The 5,696-nt window shown below is 44.0% G+C and overlaps 1 long non-coding RNA gene across 1 annotated transcript; it reads left to right on the forward strand.

Annotated features, from left to right (window-relative positions):
- The first annotated feature begins 3,540 nt into the window (after positions 1 to 3,540).
- LOC107127213 (uncharacterized) lies at positions 3,541 to 5,278 on the forward strand. The gene is made up of 2 exons (XR_001484751.3): positions 3,541 to 3,960; positions 5,003 to 5,278. It is a non-coding gene; the product is annotated as an uncharacterized lncRNA (long non-coding RNA).
- The last annotated feature ends 418 nt before the right edge of the window (positions 5,279 to 5,696 follow it).

Genomic DNA, 5,696 nt, shown 5'->3' on the forward strand with positions numbered 1-5,696 from the left:
AGCTGTCTCTCAAATGTTAGCCTGGTTGCATTTCCCTTACCATCTGGTGGTCATAACTGGATTTGAATTCTAGGTGCATTTTGGCATAAGCAAGAAAGAATGGACCCAATTTTCTTACATATAAAGTGAGCTGGGCAGGTGGGGTTGGTTTCCTTTTCCTTTAGTCTTAATTATGTCACTTAATTATAAAGACCTTACCTGTCTTCCAAACACGGTCAGTCATGAAATCTGGCCTTTTTTTCCTAGGACAGAAAAAGTACACTGATTTCTTTTCTTGAAAGCTTAACAGCCTGGAATATTTTAGGCACAAGGACATGAAGGGCTGGGGGAGGAAGGCAAATGAGTTTTGTGCTTTATACCAAAGCCAGGCTTTTTCTGGTTTTACTAATGGAAGGTGATCACAGAACATTTTAATGTCAGAAAGGTTTGAAAGCCATTATGCTTCTCCGCAGATCTTAAAACTCTCCTACTTAACAACTAGTGCCTTGGAAAAGCCAGTGTGCATGTTCTCTCTGTCTCTCATACACACACACATACACAAACACACTCTGAATATAAAACTAAGAAGCTGATTCTGCTATTATTTGTCATGCCTACAACAACCCCTCTGTGTTGTCGGAGGCACCGAACACGTGGTGCGTTCTTTAGCAGTACTTAGACACGCTGACATAAAATACAAAGATGATCCAATTACACTTGCTGCAACTGCATCTCATTCTGCTAATGCTTACAAATTAAGGGTGTCTGTCACTGCCTACATGAGCCTGTACAGAGAGCATCTCCAATCTCATGAATTTTCGAGTATGCTCCACAGAAATGCAGAAACCAATTCAACGGCAAGGAGTTGACACACAGCTCATAATCCCTGTCTAGTCAGTATGAAAATCTGTCTGTGCAAGGAATGCAAAACGTAGTCACCCGTGGAGTCATGGGATATCAGCAGTGTTATTTTACCAGATCAGAGGTAGTGCTTTACTGACATGAAGCACTTAAAGCGGAATTGCTTTTCTGGGTTGAAACATGGGTATGTGCTCAGCTAATTTCAATCAGCACCGTTTAGTTGTTGTGCTTTGCTTTTCGAAACTTTCTGAAGCCAATTGCCTTCTCAATTGCTTCCATGATCTCTCTTTTAACAGGCAGGCTTCAGAGAGTCATGGGTTCTGATTTTGGAGACAGGAGTTGGGAGCAGTGTTATAGCTTGTCCGTGAGCTCAGGACCCTGAATTACTCGACTTATACGCCCAGCGTGGGAGCCTCCTCCACCTGCTTGAGTACCGGCTCCTGAGTCCTTCATCGGTTGACTGTCTGGGTTGGAAATGTTTCAGTGATCTGAAAACATCCATTCAGTCTTATCTAATATATCCTTTCTTCTTCGGGCTAAATGTTAACAGATCTTTCGTTCATTCTTCAAATACTGCCCAGTTCCCAGGGCTTTCTTCTGCACAAATGAGTCAAAAGCTCTGCTGCATCCAACAGTGAGAGAGCGGATGTGTCGTCCTCATTCAGAACACCCAGACTCTCTTACTGTGGCTTAAGGGGCTATAACCTTCTGACCCACCCTTCATACCGTAAACTCATGCAGACTGTGAAGCCAGCTAATGCGAACCATCCTTCCCGGTTGTTTTTAAAGCAATTTCTATTAAACCTGTTTGCTCCACCTTTAGGCAGTTGCCTTCTGAATTCAGGTTCATACCGTTACATTTCCTCCTGCTTCAATGTTATTTTCAGCCTGTCTTTCAGGCCTGTCCAGACTTTGGTGGATGCTATTACTGAGTTTCCCTGCACTCAAGGTTCCTCCCACAGATGAGTCATGCCCAAATTTGACAAGTGTGCTTTCTACATCTTCCACTACAATTTCTGAGAAACGAACAGGCTTCTACTGACGTTGGTGAGTGGCATAAGCCTGAATGAAATAGATTATGACTCTTGACTGGCTGAATATGCAATAAAAGCATAGAACACAAAATGCTTTTCCAACATAGATGCTAGAAATGAGACTAAAGCTAAAATTTCCAGCCCTACACCCCATGTGGCCTCCAGAACTCTACATTTAGTTGCCCAGATATCAGCACACATGGCTGTGATGGAGCCAGGAGGTGGGTGCTTCAGTCTGCCCACTTTTTATCTTGTGTCCCACTATCTAACTTGTTTTGGGCAAGTCAGTTTTTTTGAGCCTACCTTTCCTCCTCTATGGTGTGTGGGTAATAATACCAGTCTGACTTACCTGAAAGTTGTGTGAATGAAAAGCATAATCTGTATGTCAACCCTGAAGATAAATGTATGTCAGAAACTATTATAAAGAGATCATCATTAGTTTCCTTTCATCTCATGATGTAGAAACATTTAGATGTTGGGATCCTTCCACATACTTGTCTAAGAACATCTCTGGCCCTTCCTTCCTTCCTTCTTTCCTTCCTTCCTTCCTTCCTTCCTTCCTTCCTTCCTTCCTTCCTTCCTTCCTTCCTTCCTCCTTCCCTCCCTCCCTCCCTTCCTCTCTCTCTCTCCTTCCTTCCTTCCTTCCTTCCTTCCTTCCTTCCTTCCTTCCTTCCTTCCTTCCTTCCTTCCTTCCTTCCCTCCTTCCTTTTAGATGGAGTCTCATTCTTGAAGCCCAGGTTGGAGTTCAATGGCGCCATCTGGGCTCATTGCAAACTCTGCCTCCTGGGTTCAAGCAGTTCTCCTGCCTCAGTCTCCTGAGTATCTGGGATTACAGGCACCCGTCACCACGCCTGGCTAGTTTTTAAAATATTTTTAGTAGAGACAGGGTTTCACCATGTTGTCCAAGCTAGTCTCAAACTCCTGACCTCAGGTGATCTACCCGCCTTGGCCTCACTAAGTGCTGGGATTACAGGCATGGGCCACTGTGCCTGGCCTGGTTTTTCTATTTGTTTATTTTTGTGTTGGTTTTTCTATTTTTGGTGTTTCTGGATCATGGACTTTGAAAAACTTCTTGGCTTAGCAAATTAGTGTCCTTAGATTTCTGCTGTAGGCAATGAGCCAATTGGCCAGAAAATATCCAATTATGCCCTGCAGGTTCAAGGTGGATGGGGACTTCCACTGTTGTTTAGAGAAACCACTGAGTGGGTAAAATCCCAAACAGCAAAATCAAATGGGGATTCTGTACACTCGGGAGTGTCAGCTCTGGACAAATTAGGTTGCACTTGATTGTAAGAAGCCAGGCGTTATTAAAATAGAATATAAACATTGACAGAAATGGACTGCTTCTAATCCCCACTGCCATTGGCCAGGGAGGCCTCTCTTCAGGTTTTCTGAATAGAACAAAATAAGAAGCCCATGTTACCGCGGGAAGGGCACTGTGATTAGGAGTCTTTCATGAGCTTCCATGAACGTCTAGGGCTTGGAAACTTCGTTTTCAAAATAAGGCTGTTGGATTAGATGATTTTCCCAACCCCTAACCCTCTGTGTTAATGAATGGGACTGACTCTATAATCATGTTCCTTGGACATTTCTGTGGAAACACTGAGCCATCATCAGGGAGGCCTTCATTCTGATGAAACAAAGCCAGTTGTGTCCATATGAGAACATTGGCCAGGGTGGGGAGATGGAGGCCGTGTTCAGGCCAGTCCACGCTGGGTCACCCATGTGGCCTGCTGCTTAGCAATTCCTAATCACCATCTTCCCTTCTCAGCCTCTTTTTTCGTGCTAAGAGGTATAAATGAAATGATGATGATAAAAGTTTGAGCTCTTTTCGTGGAATTCTTGTGATACAGATATGTGCTGCATGTTCATTATCTCGTTGGTCTTCACCATGATAACTGGGGGGTAAGAATTATCAGCAGTTCACAGGTTAAGGACTTGAGACTGACAGTTTGGCTTCCCTGTTTCAGGTGGCAAAGCCTATGGGGTATTCACCTACCTGCTGCATGAAGGCAACATGGAGGGACTGTGGTGGATTATCTGCAAAGATGGCCAAAATTCTCTCATCCCTACAGGTATATACAAGGTAAGAACACCTTTGACCAGTGGAATGTGATGAAAATGCTGCCCAAGGCCGGGCGCGGTGGCTCAAGCCTGTAATTCCCAGCACTTTGGGAGGCCGAGACGGGCGGATCACGAGGTCAGGAGATCGAGACCATCCTGGCTAACACGGTGAAACCCCGTTTCTACTAAAAAATACAAAAAACTAGCCGGGCGAGGTGGCGGGCGCCTGTAGTCCCAGCTACTCGGGAGGCTGAGGCAGGAGAATGGCGTAAACCCGGGAGGCGGAGCTTGCAGTGAGCTGAGATCCGGCCACTGCACTCCAGCCTGGGCGGCAGAGCGAGACTCCGTCTCAAAAAAAAAAAAAAAAAAAAGAAAATGCTGCCCAGCCAATTCTAGACAGGGCCTTAAGAGGTCTAGATGATTCCACATTTGCTTTCTTGGGAGCTCTGAGTATCATGTAAGAACCACCAGTCTCCCCCACCTGCACCCTAAGCTCATTACCCACAAGGCTGTGCAAAATAATAAGTCATTGTTGTTAGGACACAAAGTTTGGTAGTGGTTTGTTATGTAGTCATGGATAAGTGAGGAAGGGATCTCAGCATCTTTTCTTCTCCGAACTAATGTTTAAAGTCAGGATGTAACATATTGTCTCCATGTGACTTTGTTGAACTAAATAAAGAATGCTAATACCAGATGCAGACACTGCCACTTCTGTTCTCTAAGACTAGGCATTGCTCTCTGATCAGAAGAGTCAATCCTGGTGAGTTTAATTTGAGCCTCAGAATCCTACTCAACACAAAGTTCCAGAGAGAAGAGATTAGCAATGCCAATACCTTAGAGATGGTACTGGGTGTGGAATCCGTCCTCCCTTGACTAGGTGATCTCTAAGTTCCTTTCCAATTTTGACGTTTTCTGTTCTGATTTATCTTTTGGTATTGTGCAGGTGTCAGGAGAAAAGAATAATGCCAATGTGTCTCTTTAATTCCTTTATCATTAAGTCATACCCTTTCCCAACTCCCAATCCAGTTTTCTTACGGCAATACCTTGGTTTTTGCTTTGTGAAGATGCCAGAGTCAGTCAAAACTAAGCTCACCGTCCTTGCTAATATTCTACCCCAGAGGAGAACTAAAGCTCAGCTATTCACCCCTACAGAAAGCCTGAATTTTGTAAATGTTCTGCTTAGAATGAGGAAGAAAGATGAAGAATGAGGAGGATGAAGGGAAGAATGAGAGAGAGGTAAAGCCAACGAGCAGAGCAGACCTACATTTGCAGCATCTCCAAGTTTCTGCAACAGCTTTATGTTGTTGTTATGTTTTGTTTTAATAAAAGTAAATACCATTTTTTTCTTTACTGTTATATTCTTTTCATAAGAGCTCAGCTAAAGACAGATAATGCTGGAGTCAGCCTTTTCTAAGAATTAGTCTCTTCAAACTGGCCATAGAGATTTGGTAGAAGTCATGGGTTTTAATTGAATTTCTCCTAACGGTCTCCCAGGGATGGAAATATGACTGATACAGGCTGACTTTCCCTCTCCCCTTGGTGAAGCTGTATTGCCTCCCACAGAACAGACTGTTCTTTATGTTCTAACCGGGCTTTTCATAACTCCACTGGAGAGCTGTGCAAACCCTAGACTTGGCAAAGGCTTTTTTGTTTTCTGAAGCCAGACCAATTCTGGACCCAGTTCCTGCTTTCTAGGAAGAAATAGCACATGCATCTAGCCTCTTCCCTGATGAAAAAATACCTCACTCCTTTTTAGAC

Source organism: Macaca fascicularis, chromosome 13 (genome assembly GCF_037993035.2).
Source record: "Macaca fascicularis isolate 582-1 chromosome 13, T2T-MFA8v1.1".
NCBI lineage: Eukaryota > Metazoa > Chordata > Mammalia > Primates > Cercopithecidae > Macaca > Macaca fascicularis.